General features: G+C 48.6%; 1 long non-coding RNA gene across 1 annotated transcript in view; it reads left to right on the top strand.

Moving 5' to 3' along the window:
* The first annotated feature begins 5,138 nt into the window (after positions 1-5,138).
* LOC147353060 (uncharacterized) overlaps positions 5,139-11,038 on the top strand; it is a 28,790-nt gene continuing 22,890 nt past the window's right edge. The window contains exon 1 of the long non-coding RNA XR_015145340.1: positions 5,139-5,537. This is a non-coding gene — a long non-coding RNA (uncharacterized LOC147353060). The remainder of the gene's footprint in view (positions 5,538-11,038) is intronic.

The raw sequence follows: 11,038 nt of genomic DNA, 5'->3' as shown, positions 1-11,038 counted from the left end.
GTTGCTCAGTCGTGTCTGACTTTTTGGGACCCCATTAACTGCAGCACACCAGGCTTCTCTGTCATCACCATCTCCCAGAGTTTGCTCAGATTCATGTCCATTGAGTCGGTGATGCCATCCAACCATCTCATCCTCTCTTGCTGCCTTCTCCTCCTGCCCTCAATCTTTCCCACATCAGGGTCTCTTCCAAGGTAGACTATCTTCATCATTGTTCTGAGATATAGCAGGCTGAGACGGCCAGCTTGGTCCCAATGACCCACAGTGGTTGTAACAGTGGCCCCTCTCTGACCAACACCTGCCACTCTGCAGGCTGTGTCCTGTCCCATGCTCCCTTCTCTGCCCACGTCCGAACACAGCGTCTCCCACTGTCTGGCTGTGGAATTACCGATTGCCAGTATTTTCTCCGCCTTGTTCCGCCTGGCTTGCCACATGTCCCTGTCACCATTTCCTCTAATAGCTGTTATGTGCAGAACTTCTTGATACCCAGCTTGAATTTCCTTTGCCTCATTCATTCCATTCGTCTTCACTATGCTGCCCGGTACCACAGAGTAAGTAAGCTCCCACTTTCCTTGGAAGGAAAAGGTTCTTCTTTGTTCATCCATCCAGGGCACTCATTACATGTTAATTCCAGATGAGAAATGTCAACAAACAGAGGGCATTTCAGTTTAGCAGTGGCCACTGTGAGTCAGAGCTGAGAGACAAGTGGGGAGCCTGGTGTCCACTGAAACCGAAAGGTGAGGACCACAGTCCTAACAGCCAGCACTGTGCCCAGTCAAGGGGCTGGCGGCTTGGACAACACGCTTGCTCTTACAGTGTGTTCACCGCAACCTTGTGAGGTTGGCATTATTACAGCACTGACATGTCACAGATGTGGAAACCAAAGCTCAGAGAGCTTGAGTCACCAAGGCTCAGAGAGCTTGGGTCGTACAACTCAGGGAGGAACAGGCCCCTGGCAGCAGATCCTGCTCCAGAAGAGAATTGTGAGCTGCTCTCCTGGGCCAGGAAATAGCTGAAGTCATGTGTCCGTGTGCAAGGTCAATGTGAGAAAGCAGGCACAGCACCAGCGGGCTCAGGAAGGCGTCCAGGACACCTTCAGAGCGGCAGGTTCTCTCCCAGAGTCCTGGGACCTGCTGTTAAACCCACAGCCAGGCCCGTGCCCTGGACTCACCCTCGAGTTTCCTTTGAAACCTGGAACACTCCGTAACAAAGTCAAGCCTGTTTCCTTCCCAGTCCTCATTTTTCTTCCACGCTTATACCACAAAGACCCTTTCAGAAAGCCCTGTCAGGCACAAACCCACCAGCCGTACCAAGAGGATTTGAGATAAGGTTGAAAAAGCCCATTCACTGAGCCACGGACTTTTTGCCGTTTTCCACATCCCTGGCCCAGACTCTCAAACCTGTTGCTAAGCTGTAGTGTGAGCACCTTGTGCAGTTGGGCGGGGTGGGTGAGTAGGCTGCAGAGCCCCAGGGGAGGAAGGAAGGGAGAAAGAGGAGGGGCTGCATAGAAACTACATCTGAAATAGGTGTCAGAGTGCTTATGTTCATGGGGGGTGCCCTGAGCCAGACACCACACTAAGAGCATTCCACACACTACCTCTACCCCTGTTACTGCAATGATGTGTGAGTCAGTTAATGCTGTGGTAATGCTGCATAACAAACAGCCCCAGCCCCAGGGTCACAGAGGCTTCCAATAACAAGTATGTGTTTCCCTCTCTCAGATCTATAAGCTGGTGGCTCTGCTGTGGGCCAGGCTTAGATCTGCTGCACATGTGTCCTGTTCTGTGACCAGCAGCTGCATGGACATGCTTTTCCCGTGACACTGGCAGAAACACTAGAGTGTGAAGTGGAATCCTCTGTGGCTCTCCAGGTCTTGGTTCAGAAATCATACACCGTCACCCCTGCCCACATTTCCTGGGACAGAGCCACCACTAAGGAGGCAGAGAAGTACACCCCAACCACAGTGATGCCCAGCAAGATACAGAGGAGAGGCTGTTGTGAGTGGGCAGGTGCTGTCATTTATGGCCATCTTAGGAGGAGGAGCTGCAGCTGACAGAGGTAACCCCTGTTGAGCAGTGGCAGGGCCAGTGGATGGCTCCAGAGACCAGTGCCAGGGTTTACACTGAACTGGAGGGAGAGCTACTCCAGTAATCCAGGCGGAGGCCCTCACCACCTCAGGGTGGCCTCCTCCTAGACCAGAGCAGGTCCCTTTGTCACTGGAGGCAGCAGAGTACCAAGCTTCAGCTGGAGCCAGAGCAGAGGTCCACATGGCAGCCTTGTGTGGCCTCAGTTTCCTCATCTGTAAAATGGGAGCAACACTGCACCAACAGCAGAGCATTCTTGTGAAGATTAAAGGGGTGGGCATTTATGGGATGCCCAGACGAGTGCCTGCCCCAGGAAGTGCTGCATGAATTTGTGGGGCCTCACAGAATCAGTTAAAAACACATGGATCACTGAAGACCACACAGTGAGAGACAGGACACATGATCACCCAGGCTGCGGGCATCAGATGGAGGGACACTGGGGGCTCACCAAGCACCTTCTAGGAAGCGTTCACAGGACAGCTTAAGGAGCATGCGGCCCAGGCACTAGCTCACCCATCCACATGGGAGTCTAGCCTAGAGGTTGAGAGTGCTGGCTTTTAGAGTCAATCAGCTGAGGCCCTGGTGCCCACCTTTCCACCCTCGGACCTCCACTTCCTCTTCTCTGAGTTCAATGTCTGGTCAGCGTCGCTGAGGATGAAACGAGATGATGAGCACTGGTCAGATACAGGGGCAACGGGGAGGCCCCACAACATCCTTGTCACACAGATGCTCGAGGTGCAGACATGGAACAGTGTTTCATGAAAAGGCTGTTTTTCATAAAACATGTTTTCATGTTAACATGAAATAGATGTATAATTTTTAAATGAATCAATAAATGATTTTTATATTACCTGGTTGTTTTTTGCAATGTGATATAATGAAGTCACTCAGTTGTGTCCGACTCTCTTCAATCCCATGGACTGTAGCCTACCAGGCTTCTCCATCCATGGGATTTTCCAGGCAAGAGTACTGGAGTGGGTTGCCATTGCCTTCTCCAGGGGATCTACCCAACCCAGATAGTGAACCTGGGTCTCCCGCACTGCAGGCAGATGCTTTACCCTCTGAGCCACCAGGGAAGCCAGTGTGATATCTATGATAGGAAAAGCTCTTCAAGGTCCTGACTCAAAAGACCTGCTGTATAGCTCAGGGGACTCTAGTGAGTGCTCCGTGATGGCCTGTATGGGAGAAGGATCTAAAAAAGAATGAATATGTGTATGTGTGTAACTGAATCACTTTGCTGTGCTGTATACCTGAAACTAACCCAATGCTGTAAATCAACTCCACCCCAACAAAACCTCAAATAGTAGAAAAAGACCCTGAATCATGTCAAGTGTGTCAAGCGCTCCTAGGATGAACGGTTTGAGAACTGCTTGCTCTGAGCATGGATCCTGAAGTCTGGTTCGCACACGCTGGAGTCTCCTGGGTCCTGCCCCAGGGTGTCTGATTCAGTGGGTCTGCTGTTGAGGTCAGGCAACAGAATCTTCAAAGCGTCAGGTGCTTCTCAAGGGCTTCCCAGCTGAGAGACCAGACCCAGGGCACTTGAGACAAGACTTCAGGTTGGAAATGCAGAGTCCTGAGCCCCACCCCAGACCTTCAGATGAGTGTCTGCCTTCGAACAAGAGCCCCAGGAAGACTGCTCCCAAGTGTAGTTCAGGAGGCGCTGCTTCAGATGGTCCCTGAGCCCCGCCCACGTGAAGACCAAGCTCGATGCCTGCCGTCTGCTGTGAGCTCTCTGTTTTCCCCCACCACTGTTGCTAGGGCTCGTTTTTCCTCTCTGCAGCCAACACATGGGTTGTTTTAAAAAGAATACCAGGTTAGACCCTTCAGAATAAATAAATAGAAATGATTTTGGAGTTACAGATTGTATAGATTACCCACCACTGGTAAACTTCTCTCTTTACATTCTTATAACTTAAACACAGCCCCAATACATTTACTCTTTAGCTGGGGGAAAAAGGAGAAAGGGCTGCTGGCTGGTTTTCAGGGTCCTCTCTCAGGAGAGCAAATTCCTACCCCTGGGCTCCTCAAGAGGAATGCTTCTTTCAACCTGGGCTGTGTGCCTTCATTTCAAAGATGTATCATCTCAGCAATGATATTTTTCCCAAGAACTTTTCACCATCTGAGGAGGCGGCTCTATTTCAATGATAAGCCCTGTTCTACATGAAAAAAACACCTGTTCACTCTCTAGCTGGTCCCCTTAGGAGTTGTGTGACCCTGGGCAGCTCACATCACCTCTCTGAGCCTGTGTCCTGAGCTGTAAAATAGCACCAACCTCAAGTGTCTCACAAGCCAGGGATGGAAATGAAACAAGCTATCGAATGTAGATGTCTCAAGAGCAGAGTTGAACTGTAAAATATGATTTTAACTGTAAAATATGATTCCCGAGGGAATGCATGTTCCACATACAGACTCCAGGGGCAAAAACACAGGGAAATACAAAGGATGGAACTGAAATTGCCAGAAATCCCATTCCCGTGTTAAAAATCTTGTCAGACCTGTGAAGAGGAGGAGACGTGTTTACACATCACTCCATTAGGACTCCTGGCTTCAGTGGCCCCACGTTCTCAGACACATGTGCCTGTGGGTTTATGTGTGAGCTGGGTTAACACACTGTCGTACAAAGTGAGGACTCATTGAGCTCTTCTGTATAGTTGAATAAGTTCATATTACAAACAAATTTTGAAAATTAGTCTTATAGTCTGTTGATTTTGAATAAAAATTTTTGTAAATAGCAAAAAAGAGAGAGAGAGCAGGTATTCTCTATTCTTATTCTCTTAGACAACTCTGAGCACATTTCACACAAGCTTCCTGTTCCTATAGTGAATGATTCTCGGGACTTCAGGTTTCAGGGATGGGGCTGCCGGTGCCTCCGAAGGCTTGTCGGGCTCCTGGGAGCCTCCTCATTTGCCCACTGTTTCTTGCAGGGAGTGAGTCTTGAGATTTCTTGAGCACAGGGAGGCAGGGACAAAACATGTGGGTGCCCTGGGGTGTCGGGGTGTGCACCTTTCCTGCGGGAGGTGGGTGACAGCAGCCGGCGGTCAGGGAGTCCCCAGCAGACATAAGGCAACAGGCTGGGCCACGAAAGTTCATGATGACGGATGTTGCTGCCTGGTTCACAGGTGATGATGTTTCAGCTTGTCCAGCTCAATAACTGGCCCAAGTCTGCAGTGAATTAGTGGTGAAGGGGGCAAGCTGGTTTTGAAGACAGGTCTGCAGGCTCCAGAGGCCTGAGCAACACGTGACTCGGGCTGTGTCTGAAAGACTCACCTTGGGACTCTGGCTTTCTCACAGGGAGGCTTAAGCCTGACAGATGCACCTCCTGCCATCCTGCACTCCCACCCTGGTCGGCGATGCCCTGAGGGAAGGGACCGTCGCTCTGCATGTCTGTGCTTACTCACCCCACCCACACGTGGGGCCCGTGATTCCCACGTCCCCCTTGAGGAAGCTGCCTCTTTGGTGAGTAAGATAAGATTCCAGTTGGTTGGCATCACGTGGGGCGTTCCTGCCCTTTGCATTCACATATGCTTTAGTGTCGTGGTTCCTGCTGGTCTAGAGAAAAAGTTTAGAAGTAAAACACAGAACCTGGAGTAGCCCCAGACCCACCATTTTTTAAAGAAAAACTGGTGCGAGAACTTGTTTTTCAAACTAGAAAATGCCGTACAAATAAAGAGAGGTGAACGCAGAACTACTGGTTGTCGTATCGCTTCCCGGGACATCCCGACACCGGAAGGGTGTGGTGAGTGTTTGGACGTAGGCTGTGCTTCGTCTTGACTAGCTGGGAAAACTGTCCCTGAGGAACCATAAACAGGTCTGAGCGCTAACATCATGGGAGTCCTTGCCGTGAGCTTTTTGGGCTGGTGTCAGTGTCCCAAGGGACCACTCTGAATCAGGCGGAATAGCCAAGACACCAGACCCAGACTTGTAAAACCGCAGGGTCAGAGGGGCCATGGATGATGTAGCAGTCAGGAAGGGCCAAGCCGGGCTGAAGTAACAAACAACCCCCAAAATCTGAGGTTTGTGCTTTTATTTTTTATTTTGTTTTAAATCAAGGCTTATTTCTCTTCATGTGGGAGGTCCATTGTAAGTTGGCAGGGGCCTCTGCTTGGTGACTCAGACTCAGGAAGTCGTGCCATCTTGATCATTCCAGTTGCCCTGTGAGGGTCTCATGGTAGCAGTGAGCCACCCCAGCCCAGAAGTGACCCATTTCTCACTGGCTCATGACTCACTGGCCTGAACTCGTCACCCAAAGGGGCAGGCAGAGCAATCCTACCAGCATCCTTGACAGGAAACTCCTGGAATAACTGGCAAACACAGCACATGTGGGTGTGACAACTACACGCAGCGACTGGACTTCTGACCGGTGGCTGATGGCTCACAGTCAGCGGGGTTAAGAAGGGTTCAGAGGTCTGCCAGGCAGCACAAACTGACCAGTAAGCCATGCCTGGCCTGGGTGCTGGCCTGAGGTGTGTTCCAGGGAACTGCCACTCTGGCCAAGACCAGCACCCTCACCTTGCCAGTGAAAAACCTGGGGTCCCAGAGAGAAAGCAGCAGTCCTGGGTGACAGAGCTGGCTAGGGGCAGGGCCAGTGGAGTCAGGGCCTGTTCCTCCTAGAGCAGCCCTGCTTCAGGTTATATACCAGGCCACTACTTCTAGGACTTGGCCAAAAAATCAGACCCCTCCTTCCTCTAAAACCTACCAAGGTTTCTTTTCACTTGTTAAAAAGTTAAAAAGCAGTGTCAGTTTGTGACCCATTCCCCTCTCTTCTCAAATCTGGAGCCACTGACCGGGGTTGGTTGGTGGGGGGTGCGGGTCACATTGACTGTTGGGCGTAGAGCTGTTGATATAAGTGAAAAAAACAGAGGAAGAAGATCTGGCCAAGTCTCCACTGTTTGTTCACAAGAACCGAAACTACCCTGTCTTTATTTTTCAGTGGAGGGTCGTGTGGGTCAGCCACACACTGGCATTTGGGTTTGTAATTCCCACCAAATGAGTCAGCAGAGAGAAGAACACAGAGTTTTTTCAGCAGACATCTTTGAGCTTGTGCCCACTACCATTAGAGAAAAAAAAGCCCTGTTTATAGAGTAAGCATGTAATAAGCGCAGAGCCCCATACACCCCGTACCCAGAGTCGTCAGCGTCCCTAGGGGCCTGACTCCCTCCCCTGTTGGGGGCAGACATGGCTGGCTTGTTCCAGCATGGGAACACTCACTCCTTCCTTCTCTGAGGGCAACCATGACAACATTTCTCAGTGGTGGAATGCCCATAAAGACCTGTGGAAAATGTGACTTAAATTCCACCCTGGAATCCTGGAAGAGTGTATGTGTGCACCTATACACATGCATGCCCACGCACGTGTGCCCAAGTGATGAGTATGTTGCTAGAAACACGTTTGCATCCACCTCAGGCAGGAGCAGCTTCAGCTACAGAGCCAGCCCCAGCCTACCTGCCAGATCTAGCGCTGAACAACAGGGGCTTAAATGCCACTTCCAGCCCAGAAAAGGAGCCCTTCCTTGGCTTATTCATACTCGTTTGTAAATGACTGACACTGGTGTTTTGGAACAAGTCTTGGTAGGGTGGGGTTGCTGAGGTCATAGAAGGTTAAAGGTGTATCAAAGAGAAGGGGGAGTTGCATTAAAACAAGGGAGAAAAAGCATAAACAGAAGGTGGTGTAGGACTGAAGCATAAACTTTCCTCCTATCAGACATTTGCTGATAACCAGCATGGAGCTCATCACAACTGTGATCTGAGCTGAAACCTGCCCAGTGTCTCCTCTGCTCTCCATGATTCCTCGGCTGCAAAGTGGCCAGTTTGGGGCTGAACTGGTTCATGGGCTTGGGCCTCCATGTTGTTCTCAGGTTTCTCTGTTTCTCAGACAGCCGGAAACCACACCTGCATCTCCCCATCTCAGTTCACATCAGTCACTCAGTCGAGTCCGACTCTGCAACCCCATGGACTGTAGCAGGCCAGGCTTCCTGGTCCATCACCAACTCCTGAAGCCTACTCAAACTCATATCCATCAAGTCAGTGATGCCATCCACCCCTCTCATCCTCTGTTGTCCCCTTCTCCTCCTGCTTTCAATCTTTCCCAGCATCAGGGTCTTTTCCAATGAGTCAGTTCTTTGCATCAGGTGGCCAAAGTATTGGAGCTTCAGCTTCAGCATCAGTCCATCCATTGAATATTCAGGACTGATTTCCTTTAGGATGGACAGGTTGGATCTCCTTGCAGTCCAAGGGACTCTCAAGAGTCTTCTCCAACACCAAGTTCAAAAGCATCAATTTTTTGATGCTCAGCTTTCTTTATGGTCTAACTCTCACATCTATACATGACTACTGGACAAACCATAGCTTTGACTAGATGGACCTTTGTTGGAAAAGTAATGTCTCTGCTATATGCTGCCTAGGTTGGTCATAGCTTTTCTTTTAAGGAGCAAGCATTTTTTAATTTCATGGCTCCAGTCACCACCTGCAGTGATTTTGGAGTCCCCCAGAATAAGGTCTCTTACTGTTTCCACTGTTCCCCCATCTATTTGCCATGGTGTGATGGGACCAGATGTCATGATCTTAGTTTCTGAATGTGGAGCTTTAAGCCAACTTTTTCACTCTCCTCTTTCACTTTCATCAAGAGGCTCTTTAGTTCTTCTTCACTTTCCGCCATAAGGGTGGTGTAATCTGCATATCTGAGATTATTAATATTTCTCCTGGCAATCTTAATTCCAGCTTGTGCTTCATCCAGCCCAGCATTTTGCATGACGTACTCTGCATATAAGTTAAATAGAAAAAGTGAAAATGAAATTGCTCAATCGTGTCTGACTCTTTGCAATCCCTTGGATTGTACCCTATGAGGTTCCTCCATCTATGGAATTTTCCAGGCAAGAGTACTGGAGTCGGTTGCCATTTCCTTCTCCAGGGGATCTTCCCAACCCAGGGATTGGACCTGGGTCTCTTGCATTGCAAGTAGATGCTTTTACCATCTGAGCCACCAGGGGAGCTCAAGTTAAATAAGCAGGGTGACAATATACAGCTTGACGTACGCTTTTACTGATTTGGAACCAATCTGTTTTCCCATGTCCAATTCTAATTGTTGCTCCTTGACCTGCATACAGATTTCTCAGGAGGCAGGTAAAGTGGTCTGGTATTCCCGTCTCTTGAAGAATTTTCCACAGTTTGTTGTGATCCACACAGTCAAAGGCTTTGGTGTGGTCAATAAAGCAGAAGTAGATGTTTTTTCTGGGACTCTCTTGCTCTTTTGATGATCCAGTGGATGTTGGCAATTTGATCTCTGGTTCCTCTGCCTTTTCTAAATCCAGCTTGAACATCTGGAAACTCCTGGTTCACGTACTGTTGAAGCATGGCTTGTAGAATTTTGAGCATCACTTTGGATATGGCAGTCCACTCCAGTGCTATTGCCTGGAAAATCCCATGGACAGAGGAGCTTGGTAGGCTACAGTCCATGGGGTCGCAAAGAGTCGGACATGACCGAGCGACTTCACTTTCACTTTTGGTAGCGTGACAGAATGTGGTCCACTGGAGAAGGGAATGGCAAATCACTTCAGTATTCTTGCCTTGAGAACACCATGAACTGTATGAAAAGGCAAAATGACAGGATACTGAAAGAGGAACTCCCCAGGTCAGTAGGTGCCCAATATGCTACTGGAGATCAGTGGAGAAATAACTCCAGAAAGAATGAAGGGACGGAGCCAAAGCAAAAACAATACCCAGTTGTGGGTGTGACTGGTGATGGAAGCAAGGTCCGATGCTGTAAAGAGCAATATTGCATAGGGACCTGGAATGTTAGGTCCATGAATCAAGGCAAATTGGAAGTGGTCAAACAGGAGAAGGCAAGAGTGAACATCAACATTCTAGGAATCAGTGAACTAAAATGGACTGGAATGGGTGAATTTAACTCAGCTGACCATTATATCTAATAGTGTGGGCAAGAATCCCTTAGAAGAAATGGAGTAGCCATCATGGTCAACAAAAGAGTCTGAAATGCAGTACTTGGATGCAATCTCAAAAATGACAGAATGATCTCTGTTCATTTCCAAGGCAAACCATTCAATATCACAGTAATCCAAGGCTATGCCCCAACCAGTAACGCTGAAGAAGCTGAAGTTGAACGGTTCTATGAAGGCCTACAAGACCTTTTAGAATTAGCACCCAAAAAAGATGTCCTTTTCATTATAGGGGACTGGAATGCAAAAGTAGGAAGTCAAGAAACACCTGGAGTAACATGCAAATTTGGCCTTGGAGTATGGAATGAAGCAGGGCAAAAGCTAATAGTGTTTTGCCAAGAGAATGCACTGGTCATAGCAAACACCCTCTTCCAACAACACAAGCGAAGACTCTACACATGGACATCACCAGATGGTCAACACTGAAATCAGATTGATTATGTTCTTTGCAGCCAAAGATGGAGAAGCTCTATACAGTCAGCAAAAACAAGACCGGGAGTTGACTATGGCTCAGATCATGAACTCCTTATTGCCAAATTCAGACTTAAATTGAAGAAAGTAGAGAAAACCACTAGACCATTCAGGTATGACCTAAATCAAATCCCTTATGATTATACAGTGGAAGTGAGAAATAGATTTAAGGGACTAGATCTGATAGATAGAGTGCCTGATGAATGATGGACTGAGGTTCGTGACATTGTACAGGAGGCAGGGATCAAGACCATCCCCGTGGAAAAGAAATGCAAAAAAGCAAAATGGCTGTCTGAGGAGGCCTTACAAATAGCTGTGAAAAGAAGAGAAGTGAAAAGCAAAGGAAAAAGGAACTATATAAGCACCTGAATGCAGAGTTCCAAAGAACAGCAAGAAGAGAGAAGAAAGCTTTCCTCAGCGATCAATGCAAAGAAATAGAGGAAAACAACAGAATGGGAAATACTAGACATCTCTTCAAGAAAATTAGAGATACCAAGGGAACATTTCATGTAAAGATGGGCACGATAAGGGACAG

Source organism: Bos grunniens, chromosome 18 (genome assembly GCF_055505025.1).
Source record: "Bos grunniens cultivar Pamir isolate PY7600 chromosome 18, Bosgru_T2T1.0, whole genome shotgun sequence".
NCBI classification, from domain to species: domain Eukaryota; kingdom Metazoa; phylum Chordata; class Mammalia; order Artiodactyla; family Bovidae; genus Bos; species Bos grunniens.
The sequence above is the reverse complement of the archived record's forward strand: the minus strand, read 5'-3'. Positions and strand labels throughout refer to the sequence as shown.